The sequence below is a fragment of the Marmota monax genome, unplaced genomic scaffold (assembly GCF_021218885.2).
Source record: "Marmota monax isolate L192 unplaced genomic scaffold, Marmota_monax_Labrador192_F-V1.1 WCK01_AAM20220418_F8-fsc00184, whole genome shotgun sequence".
Classification (NCBI taxonomy): Eukaryota; Metazoa; Chordata; class Mammalia; order Rodentia; family Sciuridae; genus Marmota; species Marmota monax.
In genome coordinates, this window is record NW_026695008.1 from 3605518 (window position 1) to 3623959 (window position 18442).

General features: G+C 44.7%; 1 pseudogene; it reads right to left on the reverse strand.

Moving 5' to 3' along the window:
• Positions 1-2749: 2749 nt before the first annotated feature.
• On the reverse strand, positions 2750-14717 carry LOC124081381 (poly(rC)-binding protein 2-like; annotated as a pseudogene).
• Positions 14718-18442: the final 3725 nt, after the last annotated feature.

Below are 18442 nucleotides of genomic sequence, written 5' to 3' on the forward strand. Positions count from 1 at the left end.
GGGGATGTGGCTCAGTGGTCCAGTACTCCTGAGTTCAAGCCCTGGTACAATATATATATATATATATATATATATATATATATATATATATATATATATATATATATATTCAAAAGGCCTAGTGGACATGTTTGCCTGCAATGACTAATAATTGACTTAAGAATATAGCCAGCAAGTGGCCTGACCACCAGGTATCACCATTGGGCCAGGAGTACTTACCTAAATGCTCCAGGTAGTGGGGTAGAACCTAGGAGCAAAACAAGACTATCACTTTCACCTACAGTACACTCAAAATTGATATAGGCTTTTCCGCATCTTGGGAGCTGGTATTATACACACACACACACACACACTCACACACACACACACACACACACACAAATATATATATATATATATATATATATAAATTATTTGCAACATTCATTATTCTCTTACAGGTGTGCTAAAAATTGTGTACTATAATTAATTAGCTGAATATACTCAGATTTGTTACCAAAATTTAATTTTTAAAATTATCCTCAGTGGTCTATTTATTAATTTTGAGAATCAATAGTGCTTTACACATCCTTTGGTTTAGCCAACCAGATATTATTGGGCTCCCATAGACTTCAATATTGCCACAGTGGACAATTTTCTGGCTCCAATTCCACAATCCATTGACATTATTTCCTTTACAATTTTAATGGGATGTTAGGTTGAAAAGAAAGTACAATATTTTTAGTGTAAAAATAAAGTTTGTGACCACTATATGTGGGTTACACAAAGATTATTAACCCTTCTCCTTGACCTCAAGAACTCAAAAATTCAGTTATAAACTTTTTTTTTCTATTTTCTTGAAAAGAAAAAAACACCCTAGGGCAAATCTGTCAGTCTGTGAATAATCCTGAAATTACTCAAGGAACATTGCCACACCTGGCTGCATTCTGGAACCTACTAATGTCTCCCAGAGAGTGCACAGGGCACACAGGGAGAGGCTCATTTCAAAATGAGCACAGAGTTTGGGCTTCCTTCCTGGTTCTAAGTCCCCCACATTGAGACTCACAGTGGTCACTTCAAGACAGTCAATTTGATGAGCATTAGCTTGGAGCTGGAGGTGCAATCTACAGTCTCATCAACTATTGCCTCATCTCCTAGGAACACTTGCCTTAAAATAAGGCCAACCTGGCCTACCTCAGCCTCAATCTGGACGCGCAAAATCCCTCCTAGCCCACCAGAAAGAAGAGTGACACCAAGCACAGGCTGTTCACAGTGGTCCTTCTTGGAACTCAGAGCATCTGGGATCTTTTTTGTTTTTAACAACAGCTCCAATTCCACTTTGTATTTTACAAATATGGAAATGTCTTAAGGGAAACAAGAAGCATCCTCTTTTCCCCTTTGGCCATCGCTCCCATTCCTAGAGAATTGGGAGGAAAGAGCTGTCATCAGGAATCATTTGGAGCCAGGAACGCAGAAGCCAAGGCCAACCTAGATAAACCCATTTGTGGAGCACTTTGTGCTAATGGATACATTCCTGACTGGTTTCAGACAGGTCTCTGGAGGACAGGGAGCTCCTGAGGCTGGCTGCCTGGCTGGATGGAAGGGGCTAAGGGAAGGGATGCTGTTCACCAACCAGTCAATGATGCGCAGTGGGGGCGCAGGAGCTCGGGAGGAGCGGCAGGCAGGGACCTGGAGGACTCTGCAGTGAAGCTGCAGCCACACAGCAGCCACATCTTGCAGAAGAGGACGCCATTGAGGAAGGGTACCGAGGAGAGCTCCTCGAGCTCGAAGTCCACTTTAATCTTACACTTCTTCATCATTGTGAGAGCCAGGCGCCGGCTAGCGGGCTGCGCTGGCAGGCGCGCCCTTTGCTCTGCTGAGCCCCGGATCCGCCCAGACCCATGGCCAGGGCCTCTAGCTGAGCTGGGGTCGCAGCCGGAGGACGCTGAGGGCCGGCAAGGCCAGGACTGGGACCACCGCCTCCGCCTCTCAAGGCAGCCTCGGCCAGAGCGCGATGGTGTCTGCGGCCTGGACCCCAGCCGCCTTTGGCAAGCGGTTGTGCTGCAGCTCGCCTGGGGAAAGGGCGCCCTTTAGGTGCGCACCTCATTGCTGTGGCCACCCTTCTGAGAGCTGTTAGAGGTTAGAGGCTAAGCTTGGAGTAAGGTCGCTGTCTCCAACCATGGAACTGCACACCTGTTCTACAGTTAAGTCCTAGCAAAGTCTAATCCTCAATCTGAGCATAAGGTTTCACAAGGGGCCACTAAATACAGGGTTGTAGGAAGAAAGGATGGAAGGTGAATAAAAAACATGGGAGCGGTGAACAGGAGAAAATATCTTAATTGCAATAAAGGCTTCTATTCAAAACCCAATCAGGGTCCTGTAAGGGACAAAAGGTACAAACATAACAGAAAGTCAACAGGAATAAAACCCACATGAATCACTCTGGCATCCAGTTTCTAGCCACAAAGAAAAAACTCTAGTCCACTTTTTAATTTTTTTTGAAAAATTCCTGACATTACAGAACTATACTTAAATGTATTAATAGTCCACTCTTACATTTCTGTGACAAACAGAAAAATTCATGAGCAAAAAAAAAAAAATAAAAAAAAAAGAAGAAGAAGCTTATAAAACTAAATATGGATCTCTGCATTAACAGCTGAACAGAGAAAGGAATTAATTCACTTTAATTAAAAAATAACGAGTGGACGATAGTGTGTAGAAACTGAAAACTTACAAATTATTTAAAACCTGGAATCGCTGACTATTCAGAAACTACACAGATGGATCATGCGTGGTGGTGAACAGCAGAAAGGGATTATGGATGAATCTACATTGCTCTAGCTGCTCCCCATGCCACCAGTCTCCGAGGAAATCCTGACGTTGATTAGATACTGAGCCAGGCTAATGCTAGCAGCAGATCCAGGGAAGGATCACTAGATCCTTCCACTGGGTTCACAATTTTGATCTGCGCCCCAACAAATGAAGGATCTCATTGATTTTGGTGCCTTGACGTGCAGCCAATCAAATCCTTTGGAATGGTGAGTTCATGAGAAGTAGTCTGAGCAGATGCATCCAAACCTGAACTGAAACCAGTGTTGCCATGCCTCATAGGAAAATGAGACTGTTGCATTGCCAACTGGTGCAGTTTGGTCAAATCTGGTTGTGGAATGGCATACTGTCCTTGAATGGTATAGGCCTCTAGACATGGTCCCTCCATGTCAGGGTTGAGGCACATGGATGGGGTAGTGTGGGTAAAGCTCACACTGTCGCTGCCATTGCTATACCTGCCCTGACCACCTGCAAAGATGAATGGAGAACTTGACTGCTTGGGCCAGTACTGATTGGTCACGCCTTTGGGGGGGGAAACTCCAACATGACCACACAGATGATGGATTGCGCAATGGCAGCAATAGTGCTGGCCAATAGCTGGTCTCTGGGGGCCTTGGTGATGCACGGTGGGGATGGGGCATCTGTGGCCAGGGTGTTCTTGCAGGTGGCTTGACAGGGCATCCAAGGGCTATTCGTGGGGGATGGAGGCAGCGAGCTCTGGCCCTCTGTGGCTGCGCATTGGGCTGGAGTCTGTGTCCTGAACGCTGGAGGGAGCACTTGGATGAGTGTGGGATGGCGGTAATCACTCTGGCGCTGGACTGGGTTCAGGACTGCAGAGATGGCTTCTGGCCAATTGCTGTCCAGGGTCAGGATGGTCACAGGGTCAGCGGTGATCCCGGAAGGGAGGCAGCTGCTGGCGGGGCGGAGTCCTCCAGGAGGATGGAACTTTGGGATGGGTGCCCACGAGCGGTGGACGTCACGATCAGGCAATATGAGAACTCTGTGGTCCTTGGTGATCAATAAGCAGTTGGAGCAGGATGACGACACTGCAGCAGCTGCGGACTAGAGTGATACTCAGGATACTCACAGGTTAACTTGACTTTTCCTTCTTGGTTTTCTGGTCTTCATGTTCGTCTTTCCCACTGGGATCTTTTTTGTAAGTGTGGTGACATTTCCTGAAATTTCATTCTGATGAGTACCTAGGTAAAGAAACTAACAAGTGCTGTTCCGTTTTTACTTTTTCTTTACACATTAAACCTCATCTAGGCCTTGGTTGATGACTATTTTCGGTGGGGAGGGGGGCCTAAAGGTGCAGGAACACCCTCCTTGCCTTTCTTTCTGAGGGCCCCCTCTGTTGCATCTCTATCCTACCTCTTCTCTGTCCTTCCTTTGTTACTGTCCCTTCTGTTTCCATTCACCTTTTTTCAACCATGGCCTTAGGATGCCAATTTAGGGTCTAAATTGGAATTGACAAGCTGGGAAATCCCAACTGCTACAAAGAGAGTATGTCCCTGTGAGTACATTGCCAGGATGCCCCAGGACCCTGTTGAGACCAAATTTGGTGTTCCAGAGGTGGCCGGGCTTCTGTGGAAACCCAATTGACCAGAAATGTCCTTTTCTTTGAGTCAGACAGGTGCTGGTTTATCTCATTTTTTCACTACTGTCCCTCTCTTCCAGAACAAGGAGAGGGTTCCACACTGAGTCTTTTGGATCTTTGACATCCACTGAGTTCTTCGGATGTTTTGGGGGAAGGGACAAGTGTTAGGTGTTTTGTGAACATTCCAAGTTTGTTTCTAAACAGCAGGCAGCTTTCTGTTCTATATCAGTTTTGTTCTTTTCCTCTTTGGGTTCACCTAACCTCCTTATTGAGTTTGGATGTAGGGGTCTCCCTCTTCATGAAAATGAATTCAAAATTAGATGTGAAGGTGAGTATTTAGGATGAGTAAATAAATCACAGCACATTATACATGTGTGTCTTCAAGATTTAGGTCCTTTCCCCCCCAGTGAGTTCTTTAAGCAGTTTGCCAGAAATGCCTACTTAGAAATGCTTTCTTATTGTAAGAACTGTGCAAGTGAGGAACAGTGACACTTAAGCCCCATTAGGTTGACAATAACTATAGCTCTGGTCTCATGATTTTTTTTTTGCATGTTTAGTTCTTTTTTTTAATTTTTTATTGTGGGTTGTTCAAAACATTACAAATTTCTTGACATATCATATTCCACACTTTGATTCAAGTGGGTTATGAACTCCCACCTTCACCCCATACACAGATTGCAGATTCACATCAGTTACACATCCATTGATTTACAAATTGCCATACTAGTGTCTGTTGTGCTCCGCTGCCTTTCCCATCATCCACCCTCCCCCCTCCCCACCTCTCCCCTCCCCTCCCCTCCTCTCTCTCTACCCCCTCCACTGTATAACCCTGAGGGTCTCCTTCCATTACCGTGCAATTTACCTTCTCTCTCCCTTTCCCTCCCACCTCTCATCACTGTTAAATGTTAATCTTCTTCTCCTGTTCTTCGTCCCTACTCTGTTCTTAGTTACTTTCCTTATATCAAAGAAGACATTTGGCATTTGTTTTTTAGGGATTGGCTAGCTTCACTTAGCATAATCTGCTCTAATGCCATCCATTTCCCTGTAAATTCTATGATTTTGTCATTTTTTAATGCAGAGTAATACTCCATTGTGTATAAATGCCACATTTTTTTTATCCGTTCGTCTATTGAAGGGCATCTAGGTTGGTTCCACAGTCTTGCTATTGTGAACTGTGCTGCTATGAACATCGATGTAGCAGTGTCCCTGTAGCATGCTCTTTTAAGGTCTTTGGGAAATAGTCCAAGAAGGGGAATGTCTGGGTCAAATGGTGGTTCCATTCCCAGCTTCCCAAGGAATCTCCATACTGCTTTCCAATTGGCCGCACCAATTTGCAGTCCCTTCAGCAATGTACAAGTGTACTCTTTTCCCCACATCCTCGCCAGCACTTGTTGTTGTTTGACTTCCTAATGGCTGCCAATCTTACTGGAGTGAGATGGTATCTTAGGGTGGTTTTGATTTGCATTTCTCTGACAGCTAGAGATGTTGAGCATTTTTTCATGTACTTGTTGATTGATTGTATGTCCTCCTCTGAGAAGTGTCTGTTCAGGTCCTTGGCCCATTTGTTGATTGGGTTGTTTGTTCTCTTATTGTCTAATTTTTTGAGTTCTTTGTATACTCTGGATATTAGGGCTCTATCTGAAGTGTGAGGAGTAAAGATTTGTTCCCAGGATGTACGCTCCCTATTTACCTCTCTTATTGTTTCTTTTGCTGAGAAAAAACTTTTTAGTTTGAGTAAGTCCCATTTGTTGATTCTAGTTATTAACTTTTGTGCTATGGGTGTCCTATTGAGGAATTTGGAGCCCGACCCCACCGAATGTAGATCGTAGCCAACTTTTTCTTCTATCAGACGGCGCGTCTCTGATTTGATATCAAGCTCCTTGATCCATTTTGAATTCACTTTTGTGCATGGCGAGAGAAAGGGATTCAGTTTCATTTTGTTGCATATGGATTTCCAGTTTTCCCAGCACCATTTGTTGAAGATGCTATCCTTCCTCCATTGCATGCTTTTAGCCCCTTTATCAAATATAAGATAGTTGTAGTTTTGTGGATTGGTTTCTGTGTCCTCTATTCTGTACCATTGGTCCACCCGCCTGTTTTGGTACCAGTACCATGCTGTTTTTGTTACTATTGCTCTGTAGTATAGTTTGAAGTCTGGTATCGCTATACCGCCTGATTCACACTTCTTGCTTAGCATTGTTTTTGCTATTCTGGGTCTTTTATTTTTCCATATGAATTTCATGATTGCTTTCTCTATTTCTACAAGAAATGCCATTGGGATTTTGATTGGCATTGCATTAAACCTATAGAGAACTTTTGGTAATATCGCCATTTTGATGATGTTAGTTCTGCCTATCCATGAACAGGGTATATTTTTCCATCTTCTAAGATCTTCTTCTATTTCTCTCTTTAGGGTTCTGTAGTTTTCATTGTATAAGTCTTTCACCTCTTTTGTTAGGTTGATTCCCAAGTATTTTATTTTTTTTGAAGATATTGTGAATGGAGTGGTTGTCCTCATTTCCATTTCAGAGGATTTGTCCCTGATATACAGGAATGCCTTTGATTTATGCGTGTTGATTTTAAATCCTGCCACTTTGCTGAATTCATTTATTAGCTCTAATAGTTTCTTTGTAGAGCCTTTTGGGTCTGCTAGATATAGAATCATATCATCTGCAAATAGTGATAATTTAATGTCTTCTTTTCCTATTTTTATGCCTTTAATTTCTTTCATCTGTCTAATTGCTCTGGCCAGTGTTTCGAGAACTATGTTGAACAGAAGTGGAGACAGAGGGCATCCCTGTCTTGTTCCAGATTTTAGAGGGAATGCCTTCAGTTTTTCTCCATTCAGAATGATGCTAGCCTGAGGCTTAGCATAGATTGCTTTTACAATATTGAGGTATGTTCCTGTTATCCCTAGTTTTTCTAGAGTTTTGAACATAAAGGGATGCTGTACTTTGTCGAATGCTTTTTCCGCATCTATCGAGATGATCATATGGTTCTTATTTTTAAGTCTATTGATGTGGTGAATAACATTTATTGATTTCCGTATATTGAACCAGCCTTGCATCCCAGGGATGAATCCTACTTGATCATGGTGTACAATTTTTTTGATATGTTTTTGTATCCGATTCGCCAGAATTTTATTGAGGATTTTTGCATCTAGGTTCATTAGAGATATTGGTCTGTAGTTTTCTTTCTTTGAAGTGTCTTTATCTGGTTTAGGTATCAGGGTGATGTTGGCCTCATAGAATGAATTTGGAAGTTCTCCCTCCTTTTCTATTTCCTGAAGTAGCTTGAAAAGTATTGGTATTAGTTCTTCTTTAAAGGTTTTGTAAAATTCTGCTGTATACCCATCCAGACCTGGGCTTTTCTTAGTTGGTAGTCTTTTTATGGTTTCTTCTATTTCCTCAATTGATATTGGTCTGTTTAGGTTTTCTATATCCTCCTGACTCAATCTGGGCAGATCATATGACTTAAGAAATTTATCTATGCCTTCACTATCTTCTAATTTATTGGAGTACAAGGATTCAAAATAGTTTTTGATTATCTTCTGTATTTCTGAAGTGTCTGTTGTGATATTGCCTTTTTCATCCCGTATGCTAGTAATTTGAGTTCTCTCTCTTCTTCTCTTCGCTAGCATAGCTAAGGGTCTGTCGATTTTGTTTATTTTTTCAAAGAACCAACTTTTAGTTTTGTCAATTTTTTCAATTGTTTCTTTTGTTTCGATTTCATTAATTTCAGCTCTGATTTTAATTATTTCTTGCCTTCTACTTCTTTTGCTGTTGTTTTGCTCTTCTTTTTCAAGGATTTTGAGATGAAGTATGAGATCATTTATTTGTTGGTTTTTTCTTTTTTTAAGGAATGAACTCCAAGCAATGAATTTTCCTCTTAGAACTGCTTTCAATGTGTCCCATAGATTCCGATATGTTGTGTCTGTGTTTTCATTTATCTCTAAGAATTTTTTAATTTCCTCCTTGATGTCTTCTATAACCCATTGATCATTCAGTAACCTATTGTTCATTCTCCAATTGATGTATGCTTTTTCCTTCCTTCTTTTATCCTTGATTTTCAGTTTCATTCCATTATGATCAGATAAGATGCATGGTATTATCTCTACTCCTTTATATTGTCTAAGAGTTGCCCTGTGACATAATATATGATCTATTTTTGAGAAGGATCCATGTGCTGCTGAGAAAAAAGTGTAACTGCTTGATGTTGGGTGGTATACTCTATATATGTCAATTAGGTCTAGGTTATTAATAGTGTTATTGAGTTCTATAGTTTCCTTATTCAACTTTTGTTTGGAAGATCTGTCCAGTGGCGAGAGAGGTGTGTTGAAGTCTCCCATGATTATGGTGTGGTGGTCTATTAGACTCTTGAACTTGAGAAGAGTTTGTTTGACGAACATAGCTGCACCATTGTTTGGGGCATAAATATTTATGATTGTTATGTCTTGTTGGTGTATGGTTCCCTTAAGCAGTATGTAGTGTCCCTCTTTATCTCTTTTGATTAACTTTGGCTTGAAATCTATTTTATTTGATATGAGTATGGACACGCCTGCTTGTTTCCGAAGTCCATATGAGTGATATGATTTTTCCCAACCTTTCACCTTCAGCCTATGTATGTCTTTTCCTATCAAATGCGTCTCCTGTAGGCAGCATATTGTTGGGTCTTGTTTTGTGATCCATTCTACTAGCCTGTGTCTCTTAATTGGTGAGTTTAAGCCATTAACATTTAGGGTTATTATTGAGATATGGGTTGTTCTTCCAGCCATATTTGTTTATTTATGTTACTAAACATTGTTTGTTTTCCTCTTTGATTATTTCCCCCCCCCCTTTACTGTCCTACCTCCCACTGTTGGTTTTCATTGTTATTTTCCATTTCCTCTTCCTGTAATGCTTTGGCGAGGATGTTTTGAAGAGATGGTTTTCTAGCTGTGAATTCTTTAAACTTTTGTTTATCGTGGAAGGTTTTAATTTCATTCTCCATCCTGAAGCTTAATTTCGCTGGATACACAATTCTTGGTTGGAACCCATTTTCTTTCAGTGTTTGAAATATGTTATTCCAGGATCTTCTAGCTTTCAGAGTCTGTGTTGAAAGATCAGCTGTTATCCTGATTGGCTTACCCCTAAATGTAATCTGCTTCCTTTCTCTTGTAGCTTTTAAAATTCTCTCCTTATTCTGTATGTTGGGCATCTTCATTATAATGTGTCTAGGTGTGGATCTCTTATGATTTTGCACATTCGGCGTCCTGTAGGCTTCTAGGATTTGGGATTCTGTCTCATTCTTCAAGTCTGGGAAGTTTTCTTGTATTATTTCATTGAATAGACTGCTCATTCCTTTGGTTTGGAGCTCTGTACCTTCCTGTATCCCAATGACTCTTAAGTTTGGTCTCTTAATGTTATCCCATATTTCTTGGATGTTCTGCTCATGGTTTCTTAACAGTCTTGCTGAGCTGTCTATGTTCTTTTCCAGTTGAAATACTTTATCTTCATTGTCTGATGTTCTATCTTCTAAGTGTTCTACTCTGTTGGTAGTATTCTCCATTGAGTTTTTATGTTGGTTTATTGCTTCCTGCATTTCTAGGATTTCTGATTGCTTGTTTTTTATAACCTCTATCTCCCTGTATAGTTGATCCTTTGCTTCCTGGATTTGTTTGCGTAATTCGTTGTCGAAGTGATCTTTCATTGTCTGATTTTGCTGTTTAATGTCTTCCTTGATACTCCATATCATCTGAAGCATGTATATCCTGAATTCTTTATCTGACATTCCATCTGCTGCAGCTGTTACCTCTTCTAAAGTTGCGTTGACCTGCATTGCTTGTGTTCCTTTCTTTCCTTGTCTTTTCATACTGCTTGCGTATCTTTCCTGCAGGTGCGGGCGGCGGCTCTGCTCTCTCCTTATTCCAATTGGGGCGTCATGGCTACCACGCCGGCAGGTCACTGGGCCTGTTCTGGGAGCTGGTGGCGGCTCTGTTCTGCCCCTACTCCAATTGGGGTGACGAGTGTACCACGCCGGCAGGCCACCAGGCCTGATCCGCCGGTCGGTTGCAGGTTTGCCTACCCTGCAGGCGCGGGCGGCAGCTCTACTCTGCCCCTACTCCAAATGGGGTGACGTGTCTGTCATACCAGCAGGCCACTGGGCCTGTCCCGCTGGTCGGTTGCAGATCTGCCCACCTTTCGGGCACGGGTGGAGGCTCTGCTCTGCCCCTACTCCAATTGGGGTGTCGTGACTACCCCGCCTGCAGGACGCTGGGTCTGTTCCTGGCAAGGGAGGTGACTCTGCTCTGTCACTACTCCAATTAGGGTGGTGTTTGTACCACACCGGCAGGCTCCTGGGCCTGATCCGCCGGTCTGTTGTAGGTCTGCCTACCTTGAAGGCGCGGGCGGGGGATCTGCCCTGCCCCTCCTACCACGCCTGCGGACCCCTGGGCCTGATCTGCAGGTTGATCACTGGTCTGCTCACCCTGCGGGCATGGGTGGCGGTTCCGCTCCGCCCCCACTCCAATTGGGGTCACGTGACCACCACACCGGCAGGGCCTGATCCGGGCGTGGGAGAAGGATCTGCTCTGCCCCTACTCGAGTTGGGGTGACGTGTGTACCACACTGGCAGGCCACTGGGCCTGACCCGCCAGGCTGTCACAGGTCTGTTTACCTTGCAAGCGTGAAGGGCGGCTCTGCCCTGCCCCTCCTACCATGCCCATGTACTACTGGGTCGTGGGTCTGCCCACCTGGCAGGTGTGGGTGGCGGCTCCGCTCCGCCCCCTCTCCAATTGGGGTCACGCGGTCACCACGCTGGCGAGCCGCTGGGCCTGCTCCGGGGGCTGGCGGCGGCCCGGCTCCTTCCCTCTGGCTCGAGGACAAATTGAGGAGACTCGGGTGACTGAGCCTCACCCCCCTTACCAGGAGACCAACTGCTTATGTCACCGCTGGTATTGATGAAGATCTCTCCTCCACCGCTTTCTGCTGACATCAGATCTCTGCCATGTTGGTATCCTATGCGAATGGCAGCATTTCGTTCCCCTTGCCGGGCAACCCAAGCAACGGGTGAGTCCTGACCGGCCCTCAGCAGGACCCGGACCGAGACGCAGTTTCCACGGGCTCCTAGCCCCGGTCCAGGGAAGTTCCGGGAGCCGGAACTCGGCCACTCCGTGCTCGGTGTAAGCTCCTATAAGTGTAAGCTCCAAGAAGCAGCCCCCGCGGGCTCAGTTCCGGGAGCCGGAATTCGGCTTCTTAGTGCTTGGTATATGCTCTGATAGTAGCAGGGTCCAAGAAGCAGCCTCCGCGGGCTCCGCAGCCCTGAGCCAGGGCGGTTCCGGGACGGTTCCGGGAGCCGGAACTCAGCCGCTCCGTGCTCGGTGTAAGCTCCTATAAGTGTAAGCTCCAAGAAGCAGTCCCCGCGGGCTCAGTTCCGGGAGCCGGAATTCGGCTTCTTGGTGCTTGGTGTTTGCTCTGATAGTAGCAGGGTCCAAGAAGCAGCCTCCACAGGCTCCGCAGCCCTGAGCCAGGGCGGTTCCGGGACGGTTCCGGGAGCCGGAACTCGGCCACCCCGCGCTCGGTGTTCACTCCGATAAGATCAGATTTTAAGAAGCACCCAGGCGCTGAACCCTAGCAATCTGTCTGCGAGCCACAGGCGAATTGCAGCCTGAAATTACCTGTTCTATGGCTGAATGAGCTGCGGTCAGTCAAAAACAGGTATGGTGACGTCAGTTTACCAACATGGTGGCTGCTGGCCTCCTCTGTGGTCTGACCGGTGTGGAGAACCGAGATGGACCGCTTCCTTCCCCCGTCTCGAACCCAGAATTCAGCCCTGAGTGCGGTGCTTGCGCGTCTGGCAGAAACTGCAGCACTGTAACCCTGCGTCTCTATCCCAGCGCGCGTTGCAGACTCTAGCCGCGGGGCGATTTGCTGAATAAGCAGTTTTACCCTCCGTGCGACAAACCTCTCGCGTTTGAGTCCCCGTAGCCGATCCTCGTGCGATGGAAATCCTTCCTCCAGTTTCCGGCGCACCCCACTATTGCTGGAAATTCCTAACAAGATATCCTTTAGCCGTCCTGACTTGTCATACTCCCACACAGTGAAGCAGCACACGGGGGTAATGCACTCCCCTCGCCGCCATCTTCTCCAGGTCTCATGATTTTGATAAAAGCTTTCAGACTGAATTTGAAGAAAGCCCGATGGGCCCAGGTAGAAAAGTTTCTGCCCTCAAGTTGGCAGGATATTGAACTTGGGCTGAGTGGAAGAAACACTATTCAGTGAATGTAGGGTAACACCAGCCCCATCCACCTCCCCAAAATAGAATAACCTCTCAATTATAATCCCCTTCACCTCCCACCTGTAAAAGCCTTTGACCTAGGAATGTGGGCCTTTAAAACTGCTCTTAGTCCCAGGGGGATAGTACTACCATTGAACAAAGATAATTCCCAGAAGGGATTCTGGAAGGATTTTGATGCCTGTTCATCTTAATTTATTCAGCATTCACTCTGAAAATTTAGCAGGGTCTCACTATGCTAGACAGACTCCCTGTAGAACCTTTCCATTTAATGAGTGGCAGAATACAATAACCAATTTTCAATGAAGGGAATGAAAAGGCATTTTGCAAGAAGTGATATTTTTGTGTGAGCTTGAAAGTAAAGGCTAACTATAATAAGCAAAGAAGGGGGGGGGCTTCCTGCACAGAATTGCTGGTTATTTCTAATGTATACCAGGATCTCACTGCTTTGACAGTGCAGCCATGTGCTCAGAGCCACTGGGGAATCTGAAAGAGAGCTCTGTAGGTGGCCAGAATGTGCAGGTGTCTCAAATCAAGCCAGAACCACTTGATTTGAGACAACAAGTCACATACAACAGCTCTACTTTGAATCTTTGATAGCTATTTAGTTTGCTGTTTCTTTTTAATTTCAATTCACTTCCATCATGGTGATGAGCCACACACATAATGACAATTCATGTGTGTAAAGAAACCAGGGGATTGATAAAGGTTGGGAGCACATTCTGGTCTTTTCTGTGGAAAGTGGTATGTGTTTTATTAATTGTCTTTATTATTACATAATGAGGAAATAGAGCAGATATTCAGCAATAATGCCTCCCTTGATAAGAGTTTTATTTTTCTTGAAGAAAGTTTCAGGGTGTGTTGCTGAGAAAGTTTCAAATTTCAGTGTCTTCCTTTTTATTTTATTTTTTTGTGGTGCTACATATTGAACCAGGGCTTCAGGCATGCTAGGGAAACACTCTACCACTGAACTACACTCTAGTCCCACAGTCTTCTTTTGAAAGGAAGTAGTAGGAGCTAATTAACATGTTTATAGAAGTATTAGGGAAGGTAAATTAGTTTCAACTTCAGGGTGTATGCAGACAGAACCTCCCATAATTTTACTTATAATATATTTCTCTAATATTCATTGAGTACCACCATGATGTCACATTTGTGCTTAGCATGTTAGATTGGTGGGTAATTGGCTGGCTTCCACAGAACATTCAGGGGACTCTAGGATTGGTTGAGCCCTGAGTCACATACTCTACTGGAGAGAAATGGGAAGGAGAGTGATGGAGCTTATGGGGATGACCTTGAGATAGTCCAGAGTAGATCTGAAGGTAGACTAAAAAAACAAAAACAAGTTTTTATTATGAGAAATTTCAAACAGACATGAAAGTAGGCCAAACAGTATTTGAACTCTGTATATACAACTTCAGTTTCAAAAATTTTCAACTCCTGAACAGTCTTTTACCTCTACTACCATTATAAATAATAATCCTTAAAAAGGAATTATTCACAACAAATCAACAAGGCTGTGTTCCTAAAACATCCTTTATTTATAAAAATAGGCAGCTGCCCTTTATAACCCTGAATTCAAGGATGCTTAGTGTTAGGTTGTATGTTTAGGTGTGTGGTTTCTGTTCATTTTAGAGTTGACTTAAATAAGGGTTGAGGTTCATCCCTCACAAGATGGAAATCTTTTATTTCAGCACCATTTATTGAAAGACCACAGAATTGCTTTAGCATCTCTGTCAGAAAGGGTACCTACTATGTGCCAGCCACTGACACTCTCATGGTGAACAAGACACTGGAAGGTAAATAACCCATCATCTGTTCCTATTGTATCCTGAAGCTCCATCTCCTAACCTGTGCTAGAGCAAAGGGTTAAACCAGGGTCCATGTTCTGTGAAGCGTAACTCTGCTGGAAAGCCAGCTGTGGGGGACAGGAACTAGTGAGCAGGTGTGATGTTTCTTCCCTGGAAGGCTTGTCCAGCAAAGGCAGTGGGAGACAGGGTAGAGGACTGGGCACTGAAGGAGGATAGCCCCACACCTGCATCTTGCAACAGGGAAGCTCTGTGCTCTCCAGCAGGTAGCAGAGGAGCTGCCTCTAATGCACACCTGGGGAAGGCTACTCTGAGCCTCAGGTGGTGATTCTGGAGTTGAGGGTGAGGAGCAGGGATGGAGGGCACAGCGTGTGAGCCCCGCAGGTGAACAAACCCGGTGGGTTTCCTTCATCTTGCCTGAGTTTGTCCTTTGTACGTGACTCCCCCTGACCTGCTGTGGCCAGAGTTCTGGCCTTCTGCTTGGCAGTGAGGAGGGGAGCTGTAGAGATGTGGACCCATCTGGTCACAGGAGTGGTGGTGGAAGGCTCACTCTGTCATGGGGTGATGTGAATGACCAGATTCTGCAAAAGGCAGCATCCTAAGTGTGGACCATTGTCAGATCACCAGGGTGACTTTGGGTTTGGGCCAATTTGTCTTCTCCCACCTTGACATTGCCTCAGTACTAACTGCCTGGTTTCTCCTTAGGCACCTGAAGACCCTCCCTGAAGACTCTCTCAATAACCAACTGCCCACTGTCAGATTCTGTCTGGAATTATCTTTACCGATGTCCAAACACCAGACAGCTCAGACACATGGAACTGAGGGGCATCAAACTGACCAATTTAAATCAAGAGCCCCTCAAAATTCTGCTTCACAATGTTGCAGCCACCCTGAAGAGCCTGGACTTGGAAGCTTGCAGGATCATGGGCTCCCAGCTCCAGGCCATCCTGCATGCCCTGAGCCTCTGCTTCCAGCTCAGGATTTTGAGCTTCCATGTGAACCACCTCTCTATGTCAGCCCTGAGGGACCTGCTGCTTCACACTGCCAGGCTGAGCCAGTGGAGCATAGAGCTGTACCCTGCCCCTCTGGAGAGCTATGAAGCCCAGTGTGCCATCTACCCAGGGAGGTGTTCCCAATTCTGTGCTGAGCTCACAGCAATACTGAAGGACTTTAGGCTGCCAAACGTCCTTATTTTCAATAATGTCCCCTATCTTTAATGTGGATACAAATTCATCTACAACCAGGGCCTCATTCAGTGCTCCTGTCCAACAGCTGCCTAGTTGGGTGTGTATATAAAGCATACTTCTAGGCAATTAGATGTATAACCAGGATGTAGAATCATCTTAGAGAGAACACAGAGCCCACCATTTCAGACATTGCCTGAAGTGTGGATGGGGAAAGAAAGTGCAGCAGGGGGCTACATTGGAGGGAAGACCCCTGAGGATAGGAACTTCAGAACATGTGTCTTTATAGAAACATAAATAGGGACCTGGATTTCTAGAATGGGATTCAGGCTTGATGGGCACAGGAATATGCTACTTTCTTTCATGGCTGGTCCATAAATATTCAGAAATAAACGGAATCTCAATGTTAGTCTTCTGACGTTCTCTGTGATGGATTTGCCTGGCTTTCTAATGAAACCTTGGGATTTTCCAGGTGCTGATGGAGAAAGAAGGCACTGGGTACTTGGTGAAAAATGAGGTTCAACCCCAGGAAATCAAGGGATCAAATTGAATATCTAGTCATGATGTGTGGCTACTCTGTGGCTTAACACATGCAGGTTCACACAGGTGGTCTGGAACATTCTACATAGGCATTGAATATGAGTCATTGCAAGAAAATCTCTTCTCAGTGGACCTCAGGGCCACCCAGACATTCAACACTGGCCCTTCCTCATGGATCTTCATGTAGACCCAGAAACCTCAGATCCCGGTCTCTGGATACACTGGAGGCAAGGGCATCTGTGCATATGACAGGCCCCATTGTCTGGCTTCCGGTGCCTGCAGGAGATGTCCATGCTGCACATTGATCAGAGCCTCTGGGCCTCACCAAACATTGCCTGTCATCCACCTAGGTAGTCTGTCCTCAGTTCAACGAGTGATGCCCATTGAAGGTATCCAAGTTCCTTTTCAGCAAAATAGTAGAATCATATAGGTAGATAACACTTGCAAATATTTCAAACTGAAACTGAATAAATTACAAGCTCGGGGGGGGGCAGGTTGCACATAACAGACAGACCTTCCCCTAACACTTCCCATCTCTCTCTACCAAGGGACACAAGGTGGCCTCTTTTGAATCAGCATATGGTCAGAAAATGAGTATGGATGAAGTGGCTGTGGGCAAATGGGTGGCCCTGCCTGGTCCTAGACCAAAATGCCCTAAGGGACAGCTCCCTTCTGGGGACTCAGATGAGGATTGGGCTAATGAGGTTGTGCAGTGACCTTAGCCTTAGCTTCCCATCCAAGGATGAGAATGAGGTCCACCCAGTCTTCATTTGAGTTATCCTACAGCTGCCTGTGGATGTGTTTTGATTTGGGCCTGAAGGCTTCTCCACACAGAGTGAACTGGAACCCACTTTGATGTGTAAGCAGACTGCATCTGGCTCTTGGAACAGGTAGCAGAGTCTGGGCCATTCACATCCAGCTCATGGGTCCCACAGCAGTGAACTATGTGCCTCACCCCCTCTTCATGGAAGTTCCTTTTCTGTGGCTCTAATCTAACTTGCACACGTGGTGGGCGGAAGTTCTGACCAGCATTTGTTCTACACTGCTGCTGTATTCTAGGTTCAAATAAAGCCAAAGATCTGCAAAATGAGATGTGTCATAACTTGTTCTTTTAAGAGTTACTACGACTGAAAAAACTTGAAGATATTCTGGTGCCTCCAGACCCCTTGAACACTGGAAGATTTTTAAGGGCTCTTGGTCTTCCCAGAGCCCTGGGGATAAAGCACTCACCTCTCTTTGAGCTGCTCATTTTGACTCTAGGTTCATTTGTGGTGTGAGAGCACAGAAATGTAGGATGTCATGATCAACAGGACCTGGTGTGTAAGAGTGGCTGGGTCAGGCAGATAGGAATGGGTTCCACTGTTTGTGTGATATTCCAGCCAAAGTGACTCCATATAGTTTTGTGACTCCCATTTTGTAAAACAACCATGCTAAGTAGAAGGGTCATGACCAGGGCAAGATGTTCTTTTCCTTTTACTATGGAAACCTTAATTAACCTAGGTCTGTATGAGCTCAAAAAAACAAAATAGAACTTCATGATGTGGGAAAGGGCAATAATAAAATAGATATTGAAAAAAGCATCCTGGTTACCACCTGGGTTTGACTCTTCTTTTAATATCCCATCCTTATGTAACTTGCATATGGGTCTGAAGGTATTCCCACAAGCAAGCCCCAAGGTTTTTTACATTTGAAATAGGCCTTAATGGTGTTCATTATTCATTAGCCTCCAGGTGTGGGAGAACCACTGTGGCAGATGTAAGGATAGCTAAACTGGAGTTGTGGATATCAGCTGTTATGGATATGAGCCAAATCATCTTCTTTTTGGTCTGTAGAAATTGCTTTAGTCAATCTCTCTGGAATCCAAATCGGCTGCTGTTCTCCCTGTGGAAACACACAACAGACCTCCAACTCCAGACAATCACTGGGTCAGGACTTTTCCATTGTCCTGTTAGAATATCCTTCCAAAGTACCTTGGGTTTATGTGCATTTTTTGGACACATGTGCCTTTCCATAGCACTAAGCCCTGATGAATCCAAATTTTAAAAGTTTAGAGTAAAAAGGGTTATTTAAAGTTTATCTTTGGGGGATACATACCCCTTCCCAATTCCCTCTTTTTGCTTTAATTAGTATATTTTAATAGTTTGATGAGCTCTTTCAACTATGCGTTGTCCCTGTGGATTGTATGGGATTCCTGTTATATGAGTAATGCCAAATGATGAGCAAAATTGTTTTAA